At 38.2% G+C, this 13,606-nt stretch overlaps 1 protein-coding gene across 1 annotated transcript in view; it reads left to right on the plus strand.

The window, feature by feature from the left end:
* CSNK1G1 (casein kinase 1 gamma 1) overlaps nt 1–13,606 on the plus strand; it is a 177,186-nt gene that overhangs the window by 29,657 nt on the left and 133,923 nt on the right. Inside the window, exon 2 of the mRNA XM_041731455.1 lies at nt 13,404–13,452. The gene's annotated coding sequence lies outside the window, so the exon portion shown is untranslated. The remainder of the gene's footprint in view (nt 1–13,403; nt 13,453–13,606) is intronic.

The raw sequence follows: 13,606 nt of genomic DNA on the forward strand, positions 1-13,606 counted from the left end.
AGGCAGAGACACAGGCAGAGGGAGAAGCAGTCTCCATGCAGGTTGCCCAATGTGGGACTCAATCTTGGGACTCCAGGATCATGCCTTGGGCCTAAGGCAGGCGCTAAACTGCTGAGCCACCCAGGCATCCCAGAACTTTATGATTTTAACACAGAAATCATTTTTATTTTCTATTCTTGTGTTTGTAAGTATGCTGTACTTAATTGTATTCTTTGGTAATATAACCAAATTTTTTCTTAAGATTTTTATTTATTTATTCATGAGAGACAGAGAGAGAGAGGGGCAGAAACACAGGCAGAGGGGGAAACAGGCTCCATGCAGGGAGCTGGACGTGGGACTCGATCCTGGATCTCCAGGATCACACCCTGGACTGAAGGTGGTGCTAAACCGCTGAGCCACTCAGGCTGCCCTGTATAATCTATAAAGCTATATTTAAAAATTTTTTTAGAGGATCCCTGGGTGGCTCAGCGGTTTAGCGCCTGCCTTTGGCCCAGGATGTGATCCTGGAGTCCTGGGATTGAGTCCCACATCGGGCTCCCTGCATGGAGCCTGCTTCTCCCGTCTGTGTCTCTGCCTCTCTCTCTCTATGTCTATCATAAATAAATAATAAATAAATCTTAAAAAAAATAATTTTTTTATAAAGTTTTATTTATTTAAATAATTTATCTGCCCAGTGTGGGACTCAAACTCACAAACCTGAGATCAAGAGTCACATACTTTTCTGAATGAGCCAGTTTGGAGCTCCTATAAAGCCATGTTTTAAAAATCAGAGATAAAAAATAAAAAAATAAAAAATAAATAAAAATAAAAATTAGAGATAGTGTGGAAGTTTTAGGGGTCTTAGAATTGGATGGTAGGGAAAGCTTGGGTGACTTAATTAGTTAAGCATCTGATTTGTGGATTTGGCACAAGTACTGATCTCATGGCTCTTGAGATTGAGCCCCACTTTGGGCTCCCCACTCAGTGGGAGTCTGCTTGGATATTCTCTCCCTCTGTCCCTTCCCCTGTTCATTCATGCATGGGTGCACATGTTTTTTTTTTTTTTTTTCTCTCTCTCAAATAAATAAATCTTTTAAAAAATAGGAAAAAAAGAAATGGATTGTAAAGACCGGAAGGTAGGGGCACCTGGATGGCTGAGGCAGTTAAGCAGCTGCCTTCAGCTCAGGTCATGATCCCAGGGTCCTAGGATCAAGCCCTGCATCAGGCTCCCTGTTCAGTAGGGAGTCTACTTGCTTTTCCTTCTGCTCCTCCCCCCATGCTCACTCTCTCCCTTTCTTTCTCTCAGATAAATACATAAAATAAAGATAAAATAAAATATATAAAATACAGTAAAATACAATAATTTTTAAATGTGTTTATACATAAAATAAATTTTATGTATTTACTTAAAGATTTCATTCACTCATGAGAGACACACAGAGAGAGGGTGGGCAGGCTCCATGCAGGAAGCCTAACACGGGACTCGATCCTGGGTCTCCAGGATCATGCCCTAGACTGAAGACGGCACTAAACCACTCAGCCACCGGGGCTGCCCTACATAAAATCTTTAAAAAAAAAAAAAAAAAAGACTGGAAGGTAATACTTTTCTACAGTTATCTAATAAAGGACACCCCTTACTTAGGAAGGAACTTTGAAGGGGTGAAGAAGAATAAGGATATGAAATATAAAAGGAAGGTGTAATTTCAGAACCACTGGTGTAAATAGTCTTACATTTGTTATCAGTTTAGAGTGGATGTTACCTATACTTTATTTCCAGTGATAAGGGAGACTATATTCCCCCCACTCAAGGAATACTATCTTTCAAAGAAAAAAAAAATCTTCCTACTATTAAACACTTAAAAATGATGGATTTTAGAAAAACAACAACTCACTTTAAAAAGTCATGGCTGGTCTAGCAAAAAAGATTTAAAAGCAAAACAAAAAATAAAAAGCCTAAATTCAGAAGCATCTGATGACTGCTGTCCTGAAGGCATCTACTAGTTCCAGATGACTTATATTTTCAGTTTTTAAGAGGTACACATGAGACTCAGGAGACAAATCATAGAAGCCATGCATTATAGTAAGTTAGGCCAGAGATCCACCTTCTAAAAATGGGAATCCACAAAAATCCATCTCCATGTGGAAAGGGAGAAGCAGAATAAAATCAGCCTAGCAAAGAGGGACAGTCAGAAAACTTATCCTTCTTAGTTTTGGCTGTAAATAGAGGGAGAAAAAAGTTTCCCTCGAGTGTTTATAATTAGAAACATGCCCTCATAGAGGTTTGGAACCCCACTACCTGTGTAACGTCAAAAAATCTCAAAGCTGAGACTTGTTTTGAGTGGTTATAGGTTGGTTTTGTGCCCAGGCAAAGAGAGAAATGATTCCAAATTCTTTCTGAAGGAATATCTTCTCAAAGCTTTCAAGAATTACCAAAGATAATATTCTAGAGAGTAGAAGCTCCCTTACACAAAGCACATGAAGAAATAGGTCACTGTGAGCAAAACAAAATACCTAAATCAGACCCACAGAGACTTCGAGTATTGTCATTACTAGACACTTAATTTAAAAATAAATATGCTTAAAGTATCTGAAGAAACAAATGGGAGAATTGAAATTATGACTCAGGAACAAAGGATTGTCTAAAATAATTAGAACCCAGAAATGAAAATATATATAGTAATTAAAATGCTAAATTCAAAGGTAGGCTTAATAGCTTATTGGATTGAAAAGGAAATTAGTGAGGTAGAAGACAGAAATGAAGAAACAATTAGGAATGTTATGCAGGGAGGAAAAAAGAAAATATCAATAATTAAGATAAGAGGGACAGAAAAACTCCATGTACATTTGTGGCAAGCAGAGTAACAGCCACCCAACGATCCTGATCCTAATTCCTAGAACCTGTGAATATGTTACTTTCCATGGCAGAAGAGACTCTGCAGATGTGATTAAACTAAGGATTTTGAGACAGGGAGATTATCCTGGATTATGCAATGAGTCCATTGTAATCACAAGAGTCCTTATAAGGAAAAATAGTAGGCAGGAGAGCCAGAGAGAGATTTGAAGATGCTATGTATGTCCTTTGCTTTGAAAGTGGAAGAAGGAGCTATGAGCCAAGGAATACAGGTGGTGTCTAGAGGTTGAAAATGACAACAGATTCTTCCTTAGAACCCCCACAAGGAATGCAGCCCTGTCAACACCTACCTAGAGTTTACCCTAGTGAGACCCAGTTTGGACTTCTGACCTCCAAAAGTGTTGTTCCAAGCCACTAAGTTTGTCGTAATTTGTTATAGCAGCAGTAAAAAAACTAACATAGTATATAATCAGCATTCTACATGTAGACAGATGAGAGGATAAGAGGCCTATAACTTTAAATTATATGTGCATTTAAAAATTACCAGAGCAGTCCTTGAAAAAATAAAAGTTGAACTAGAAAGCAAATGGAGTGGGAGAGGGGAACCTCAAATAATGTGGGGGGGAAAAAGGAGAAAGAAACAAAAGGGTAGGACAAAAATATGGTAGAAATAATATGGTAGAAACAAGGCCAAATAGATCAGATGCTCTAGGTAAAAGACAAAGGTGTATGACAAAGGTCAGACTACTATATGTAGAAGCCAAAACCAGCATGTAGTTTTTAAGAGATTAAAATATTGGGACAGGGGCAATTGGAAGGTAAAAGGATTGTAAATTTTATACCTGGCAAAGTAATAGCCAAAAGAAATTGAATTATATTAATATAATTACTTCAGGCAAGGGAGCACTGCTAAACAGAATCAGTCTTTAAGATGAGAATTTGGGGGACCCCTGGGTGGCGCAGCGGTTTAGCGCCTGCCTTTGGCCTAGGGCGCGATCCTGGAGACGCGGGATCGAATCCCACATCAGGCTCCCGGTGCATGGAGCCTGCTTCTCTCTCTGCCTGTGTCTCTGCCCCTCTCTCTCTCTCTCTGTGACTATCATAAATAAATAAATTAAAAAAAAAATAAGATGAGAATTTGTTTTTGCTGCTAGGTAGACACAGATGAGTGGCTTAAAGAAGGCAGGTATTTATTTTTCCCCCTCATAAAATAGTCTAGAAGTTGACATTTCTAGGGCTGATCATCAAGGTTTCATTTTATCATTAAGGTCTCAGAATACTTCTCTAAGTGTTTTCTGTACCACCATCTCTTAGCCTGTGGTTAACCTTGTGGTCCAAGATGGCTGCTTCCGGCACCAACCCTTGCAGATTCCACGTAGAAGAAAGGATGGGGGATGGGTGTGGAGCCCATGCAAGCTATTAGGCCATCTCTTAATGTAGTTCATGGAAGTTGCACTTAGCCCTTCACTATAAGACTGTTATGAAATGTATTTTAGGTGAGCATATTGCTACCTAGAATAAATTTGGACTTACTGAGGAAAGAAGAGAGATTCAGTATTGATAGAAGTGGCCAGCAGTCTCTGCCATACTGTATAAAGGCTGTGTTTACCAGAAGTTACTGGGATTATAACTTTATACTATGTAACACAGGTTAAAAATAAATAAACCAAAAATGATGATTACAAGGATAAATATACAAATTTATCATCATAATAGTTTTTACCACAGAAAACAAAAAATTTAGTAAGGAGATAGAAGACTTGAATGATGCAGTAAACAAGCTTGAACTACTAGGTGAACATAGAACATTGTATTCAATTTTTTTTTTCATTGTATTCAAATTTTAAAGAGTCTTAGAATTGCTACTGTGTGCATATATAGTACTTGGAATTAAAATTTTCAGATAATGCAACAATTACTTAACCTTAAAAAGTGCCCCCTGAAAATCTCAACAAATTTCAAATAGTATGTGTCATTCAGACCACTTTCTCTGATGACAATGCAGGCTAAATTAGGACTCGGTTTTTAAAAGTAACTTTTAAAAATGCTTGAAAATTTATAAATACACTTCTAAATAACTGAAGTTGCAGAAGTTATGGAAATTGTGGAATACTAAAAATTCAGTAATAATGAAAATGCAACATCAAATTTTGTGGGTAAATCTTGGTGGCTCTTGGGCTTAGCGCATAGTCATATTTCATAAATATCCCATGAGAGCTTGAAAATAATGTATATTTTCTAGTTGTTTCAGGCAGTGATAAGAAGAAAAGAGCCTCAGTGATTGGGATCTGTCAGTGGCTTCTCAGGACTTAACGTTAGCATACAATGCCTAATGTAGTGTGGTCTCTAACGGTTGCGAGCTTTCTTTGCTTTAATCTTAATAACATAATTACATTCTCTGATCAGACTAGATGAGTGGTTCTGAAACTTTAGTGTATATCAGTCATCTGGAGGATTTGTTAAAGCACAGATTGCTGGGCCCCACCTCCAGAGTTTCTGATTTAATGGATCTGGGCTAGGACCCTAGAATTTCTATTTTTAACAAATTCCCAGGTGATGTTCATGCTCCTGACCCAGGGATCATGCTTTGAGAACAGCTGTATTAGAGACTGCATTTTTTTTTTTTTTTGGCTCCATTTCCGTGTGTGTGTGTGTGTGTATGTGTGTGTGTGTATTCCCTCCCCCCCCCCCCGCAATGCCTTTTCTCTCCCTTCTTATACTTTTATCAGGAACCCTTAGTCTCCCTCTCCCCCTGCCCCTGATTTATTTATTTTTTTTTTTTTAATTTTTTAAATTTATTTATGATAGTCACAGAGAGAGAGAGAGGCAGAGACACAGGCAGAGGGAGAAGCAGGCTCCATGCACCGGGAGCCCGATGTGGGATTCGATCCCGTGTCTCCAGGATCGCGCCCTGGGCCAAAGGCAGGCGCCAAACCGCTGCGCCACCCAGGGATCCCCCTGCCCCTGATTTAAATCTCACTCTTGGAAGTATTTTTAACCAGTAAATTGTTAGATATTCCTTGTCTTTGCTTCCTTATACTATACTGCCTTTTGCACATCTGTAAGAGCCCTTGTCATATTTCTTAAAGCCATTAAAAGTTATGTTTTGTGTTTATTCAGTGTCTATCTTAGTACCTGGTAATAGAAAGCAGTCAATTAATACTTGTTAATAAATGGGCTCTTGGCATTCGTATTTTAATTGTGTTGTATAGGAAGAAATGGTTATGTGAATTTATCCAATACTATGTGTAGCACAGTGTTAAAATTCTGTATTGTATATTCAGAAATATACTGGCAAAATACACTCCAAATTCACCTGAATTTGGAAAGTTTCCTTTTGTCTTTCTGCTATTTCATGTCTTGGTTAGAACAAAAGGGTACAGGAATAAAGATAGTGAAATGAGAAATGAACTACTTGCAATGGATTTAATAAGGATAAAATAGGAACTAGGCCAGATTTTAAATAAAATCTTAAAAAAAAAAGTGGTTCTTCCTTGATTCATTGTTATCAAGTTCAATCTGAAAGCAGGATCACTAGGGTATATATGTATATTGTTAATGGATTTGACTATGCAATTGTGGGAACTGGTTACAGTCAGTAAGGTTTTGACTCTTGTTAGAGTTGCAGTTCATAGGCAGGTAGTTGATAAGAGAAAGTGGAAAATTGGAAGCCATGAGTACAAGCTAGAACCAACTAAGACAGACTGAGGTGCTATCAGTTGCCACTAATTTCAAGCTTGCTGATGTAAGAAAAACTGCAGAAGAACTTGGGCCTTCTTAACTCCAGGAGCTAAGCATGCACTTCGTCCAGGAGTAGGAAAAGCTGAAGGTGGATTCAAGGGAAGACGGAGTCACTGCAGGAATAGGTGACAAACACACCAACAAAGTGAGCTAGCAGATGAATGACAATATGTATGAGCTAGAAAAGGCAGTTGCCCTGGCAGTTTGAGTTAAAACCCAAAATGTCGGGCAGCCCGGGTGGCTCAGCGGTTTAGTACTCCTGCCTTCAGCCCAGAGCGTGATCCTGGGGACCCCAGATCGAGTCCCATGTCGGGCTCCTTGCATGGAGCCTGCTTCTCCCTCTGCCTGTGTCTCTGCCTCTCTCTCTCTCTGTGTGTCTCTCATGAATGAATAAAATCTTAAAAAAAAAAAAAAGTGAATTGTCTCCTAACCTTAACTCCTCACTTTGACCTCTGCTAATTAATGGAATTCACTTACCTTTACTGAAAATAATGAAATATGAAGTTTAAAAGCTGATCATATATATTTATAGGATTCAAATAGAAGCTTATTATCCTGCCTCTGAGTGGTATAATGTAACTATAACCATATCCCAATGAAGTTAAAATATCATTGAAGACCACTTGAATTCATGTTGTTCTATTCTCCTTAAAATAAATACTTTTATTTTATTACAGCTTAGCTGTAGAGGACGATTACAGGGAAAAGTGTCCACTGTTCCAGATATCACAAAAATTGAAAGGACCAAGAGTTCTGTACTAAATTTTTAAGTTCCTATGGTTAAGATACTTTTATGTGTTCAAAATGTACCCTACCTAACACATTCTAGAACATTGGACTGTATAATAAATAATACATTTTACCTTATATGTTCAGCATATTCTTGAGAAAACTTGGAATGTAGTATTCTTATTCCCTAAAATTCTACACTTTCTTGTGATAATCTGTGTATTTTTGTGCAGTGATGAATCTTAACCACTGAAGAAGTCGGTTGGGGTTCATTTTAATCTCAAGCTACAAGAGTATGCTGTTTTAGGACAACCATATACCTCTCTTCCTATAAGTTTGTATAATCAGTATAGTGTTTATAAAGGACTTCTGAGTCAGGCTGCCAAGTATGCAGGCTCCATTGCTTCCTAGTTTTATGAATCTTGGTACTTTACTTGGTTTCCTCATCTGTAAAATGAGGATGATAGTAAAAATATTACCGTCTGATTGGGTTCTAGAAGGATTTAATGAATTAATATATTTAAATCTCTTAAAAAGCACTGGCACATAAGGGCCCAATAAGTTTTATTTTTTATTTATTTATTTATTTTTAAGATTTTATTTATTCGTGACAGGCAGAGAGAGAGAGAGAGAGAGAGAGAGAGAGAGCGCGCGAGAGAGAGGCAGAGGCAGAGGGGGAAGCAGGCTCTACCCAGGAAGCCCGACACAGGACTCGATCCCTGGTCCCCAGGATCACACCCGAGGCTGAAGGGGGCGCTAAACCACTGGCCACCAGGGCTGCCCCCAATAAGTTTTAGATATTATGGTTGTTCCTGTTCTGTAGTGTGAGAGATGTGAACTGTGTCAGGTTTTTCATTATGTCCTATAAAGTGTATGCAGAGATTAATAAAAATCTGAGAAAGATTCTTTGTATTAAGAATATAAAAAGGGGACACCTGGGTGGCTCATTTGGTTAAGCATCTGCCTTTGGCTCAGGTCATGATCCTAGGGTCCTAGGAAGGAGCCTCGCAGCAGCATTGGGGCTCCTGCTCAGTGGGGAGTCTGCTTCTCCACCCCCCACCCCTCACTCATGCTGTTTCTCTAGTGCTCTTTCTCTCTCAAAAAATAAATAAATAAATAAAACCTTAAAAAATATAGAAAGAAATTACTCCCTTTGCATTACCAAGTAAGCTACGAAATGAGAGAATAAGCAGATAATGGCCTTTTGAAGGAAAGGGGGATAAATAAAACTTTAAACATTCTAATCAAAAAAAAATAAATAAACATTCTAATCAGATGAGTGAAGTTGCCTATATGTTTAGCCAATGATTAACAAATAGTTATTTGAAACTGGACAAAAGTTAGATAAAAAAGAGCAGTGTTTGTATTTATAATGCTGTCAGATTTTTTTTTTAAAGATTTATTTATTTATTCATGAGAGACAGAGAGAGAGAGAGAGAGAGGCAGACACAGGCAGAGGGAGAAGCAGGCTCCATGCAGGGAGCCTGATGTGGGACTTGATCCCAGGTCTCCAGGATCAGACCCCGAGCCGAAGGCAGCCTGATCAACCGCCAAGCCACCCAAGCGCCCCTATGCTGTCAGATTTTTAACAGCAGCCCTTCACGTTACCAATAGATAACAGTGAAAAATGAAGACTCATTCATGACAAAAGCAAGTGGAAGATTATAGTGAAATAATGTGAAAATAATGTGAAATGCTTTTTATATTCCTATCATATTTTAGAGTGAATTTTAAACCTTACTTTGCAGGGCACCTGGGTGGCTCAGTCAGTTAAGTGTCTGCCTTTGGCCCCGGTTATGATCCCAGGGTCCCAAGATCGAGCTGCATGTTGGGTTCCATGATCAGCAGGTAGCCTGCTTGTCCTTCTCCCTTTGCTTCTCCCCACAACTCATGCTCTCTTTTGCTATTTCTCTCTCAAATAAAAATAAAATCTTAAAAAAAAAAGGACTGTAGCCATTGTACCATTACAATTGACAACAATTTTTAAAAAATAAAAACACGAAATAAATATTGGTTTGCAAGTATCAAGTAAGAGTATATATAGTATGTATCTGAGATGAAAAAGGCTTAGCTCAGCACCTCTGGGAGAAAGAATCAGATGTACCGAGTTCACGCATAAAACTAAGAAAGAGAAAGCTGAATATGGAAACCTTCCTGTTATAATCCTTTATGTTCCATGAGAGAAGAAAAATATGTTCTAGAATAAGGATTTCAGAAAGTGGAAGATAGTTACTTCTCAGGGTAATTGAGTTGAGAAAAAGGAATACAAATACAATGACATGTTACATAAGATCTAATTAGAGCCTAGCAAGCCCTCTTGTGAGATTTGGTACTGCCTTGTGTAGCTTATCAGTAAGTTAGTGGGAAATACAGGAAGAGAATTCAGACTTTATGTATATAACCATTACAACTCTAGTCCCCTCCTTCCTCTCTGTTGGCTGCTTTGCTTGCTCAAGGGAAGTTTAATGATATGATCACTTCCTAATAAGAAAACTTTACCGGGCAGCCCGTGTGGCTCAGCGATTTAGCGCCGCCTTCAGCCCAGGGCATGATCCTGGAGACCCAGGATCAAGTCCCATGTCGGGCTCCCTGCATGGAGCCTGTTTCTCCCTCTGCCTGTGTCTCTGCCTCTCTCTCTCTCTCTCTCTCTCTCATAAATAAATAAATAAAATCTTAAAAAAAAAAAGAAAACTTTACCAATATTAGTATTAAGTTTTTGACCAGATGCTTTTAAATGAAATTTGCATTGTCTGTGCCCATAACCTAGCTCAGTGTCAGAAGCAGCTACATTCTCAGCTTGTGGCCTTGTAATTTTATATATCATAGGCTTTTTTCCTTTATAAACCCATCTGTTATATAAATGCTTGCATTATCTAATGTGGAATAATCTTTCATTTTAAATGCTGCTCATTTTCCTAGGATAATACATTAAGTTACTCTCATTTGGATTTGAAATGAGAAATGGGAATATTCCCTTGAATAAGAAACAAATGAATAGGGATCCCTGGGTGGCGCAGTGGTTTGGCGCTTGCCTTTGGCCCAGGGCGCGATCCTGGAGACCCGGGATCGAATCCCACATCAGGCTCCCGGTGCATGGAGCCTGCTTCTCCCTCTGCCTATGTCTCTGCCTCTCTCTCTCTCTCTGTGTGACTATCATAAATAAAAAAAAAAAAAAAAAAAAGAAACAAATTAAATTTATCTAGTTAACAGTACTAGCCATGATATTCTGAACTTCTTGGTAGAAAGCATTATTATTTCAGACTTCCACTTTCCATAAGAGTTGTTTTTATTGCTGGAGTGAATAGGTACTTTTTATTTTAAACAGGGTACTTTTTGTTGTTCTGTGAGTTCCCATCCTTGTTTTTGGCAACATAGATTGTTTATGCTAAGGACTTTAAAAAGCTGTATTTCACTTGAACATCTTTAGACCAGAGGTTGCAAGTGGGATTTCAGACATTATTTAAAGTTTTATTTTTTTATTTTATTTTATTTTTATTTAAAGTTTTAAAAAATTAATTGCTAATGTATAAAAATGGGAGATATTTTTAAGATTTTTTTTATTTACTTGAAAGAGAGCAGGACTGGGTAGGGGAGGCAGGAGGCAGGTTGAGGAGAGGGACATGCAGACTCCCCGCTGAGTGGGGAGCCTGACATGGAGCCTGGACTCCGGGGCTCCACGAGGGAGCTCCACACAGACCTGGGACACTGAGATCATGACCTGAGCTGAAGTCAGATGCTTAATTGACCCACAGAGGAGCCCCTAAAGATGGGGAGATTTTATTGAAAGAAATTTCAGTGACTAATGACTCCTGAAGAGTTAGTACAGACAGCATTGGGTCCATATTATTTCAGGGTAGAAGTCAGCAGGGATTGAGATGTGGTTGTTTTAGATGAAATGCCCATTATTCACTTCAGCATCTTACAGCTTTGAAGTGATCATGACTCAACTACATTTGATATCTGGTCCTTCTCAGCATTGCAATATTTGCATCAGTGTTTGTGTCTTTTTTTTTTTTTTTTAAGATTTTTTTTTAATTTATTCATGAGCAATAGAGAGAGAGAGAGGCAGAGGGAGAAGCGGGCTCCATGCAGGGAGCCCAATGCAGGACTCGATCCCAGGTCTCCAGGATCACGCCCTGGGCCAAAGGCGGCACAAACTGATGAGCCACCCAGGCTGCCCAAGGTGTTACGTTTTATGTCTGTAACATAAATAAAGATTAGCATGATAAATTAAGCTAACTGAAAAAAACTTAAAATATTTTAAAATCCAAATAAGTACTACTTTCTTAAAGTAATTACTTGAAGGGACACCTGGTGGCTTAGGTGTCGAGCATCTGCCTTCAGCTCAGGGTGTGATCCTGGGGTCCGGGGATCAAGTCCCGTAACAGGCTCCCTGTGAGGAGCCTGCTTCTCCCTCTGCCTATGTCTCTGCCTCTTTCTCTATGTGTCTCATGAATAAATAAATAAAATCTTTAAAAATAAAATAATCACTTGAAGAGACCGCCTTTTCTGAAAGTGCCACTCAAAACATATTTGGGGAAAAAAGAGATGGTACATTTTTTTTTTTGGTACATTTCTTTTGAATATTATCATGGGTGTCAAATCCTTAGGTGCATTTTAATAATTCTTGAAAAGTATAGATAATTTGACAAGAAAATTGAATGTGATAAATTTCATGAAGTAACAAGTCACACAGCTCAAAGTCTAGTGGATGAGAATTTGAGTAAAACCAGATTTTATCCAGCTTCACGGTAAATTTGAGCATTTGTTCAAAGTAAATAGTTCTCCAGGAAAGAAGACATTACAACTATAGGTTTATACCCATTAGTCTTCCGCGTTAACGGTCCCTACTGAAAGAATAATGAATTAACAACAACAACAATACAAAATAAAAACAAAAGTAATGAAGATAACTTTATCAAGGTGATGAAAACAGAGATAACCCCTAATTTATGCAATAGGTTTCAAAGAATGCCTTCCAGGAACAATATACTTTAGACCAGAATTAATTAATTAATTTTTATTTATTTAGTTATTTGTAGACCAGATTGAAAGAAATTCAGTTGTAACTGTTCTTTCCAGAAGGACCATGCACTATTGTCAGAACCATATAAAGTTTGAAAAGCCATACTAATATGTTATAGGAAAAAGGAAGGTAGGTACCCAAAACAGCAGTGATAAACTATATATAACTTATATATTACTTATAAGAATATTTATGTAAATATATTTTTTCCTTCTTCTGTGATTAAGCCTTTTAATATCACAGTTGGCTTACTTCTACATGATGAAGTCCTTACCAAATTTATATGACCAAGATTTAGAGATGAGGCCAAAGGCAGGAAAAATAGTCTCCTAAGATCCTTTTCTCAGCTGTATGACAGTTCCTTAAGGCCTACTCCCTGCCCATCTGTGTCAGGTTGATGAAATGAATGAGCTGAGGAAACTGCTAAGTATTTACCAGGTGAACAAATTCAAGAAAAGCCAGTTGTACTAATTGTGGGCTAAATTTGATATCTCCCAAGTTCAAAAATTATTTTATTATTATTTTTTAAGATTCTATTCATGAGAGGCACAGAGAGGCAGAGACGTAGGCAGAGGGAGAAGCAGGCTCCCTCTGGGGAGCCTGATGCAGGAGTTGATCCCAGGACCCCGAACTAAAGGCAAACGCTCAACCACTGAGCCACCCAGGTGCCCCAGTTATTATTTTTTTAGATTTTATTTTTAAGTAATCTCCACATCTAACATGAGGCTTGAACTCACAAGCCAAGATCAAGAGTTGCACACTCCACCTGAGCTGGCCAGGCATCCCCCAAAGTTATTTTAAAAACAGAAATGTTCTTTAGATGAGTTGTATGGCATATAAATTATATTTCAAAAAGGTGTTTTTAAAAAATGCAAATGAAATCCCATGGAGAAATTCTGCCACAAAAAGGGAGCATAAATATAGCATTCAAGTGGTATAAAAACATCAGTGTGGGAAACAGAAGAACTTTTAAGTCATTTAAGGGAGGGAGAATTAGACTGGCTTCCTAGTTAAAAAAAAAAAAAATTGTGGACACATTTAAAAATCACCACATGCTTTTGTTTTTTATTGTTTCAGGAGGACAGTTGTGAAGCCAGTGCACTTTTGATTCAATGGGGCTGAATGGGTGAGTAAGTGAGAGCAAGGTTCTTTGGTAACTGTGGTAGATGGGAGAGAGCTCAGGTTTTGGACTCCTGGCTGGGTTCGACTATATGATCTAGTCAGTGAATATAACCTCTCTGAGCTTCAGTTTCCTCATCTATGGCAAAGAATAGTTGGCT

Source organism: Vulpes lagopus, chromosome 2 (genome assembly GCF_018345385.1).
Source record: "Vulpes lagopus strain Blue_001 chromosome 2, ASM1834538v1, whole genome shotgun sequence".
NCBI lineage: Eukaryota > Metazoa > Chordata > Mammalia > Carnivora > Canidae > Vulpes > Vulpes lagopus.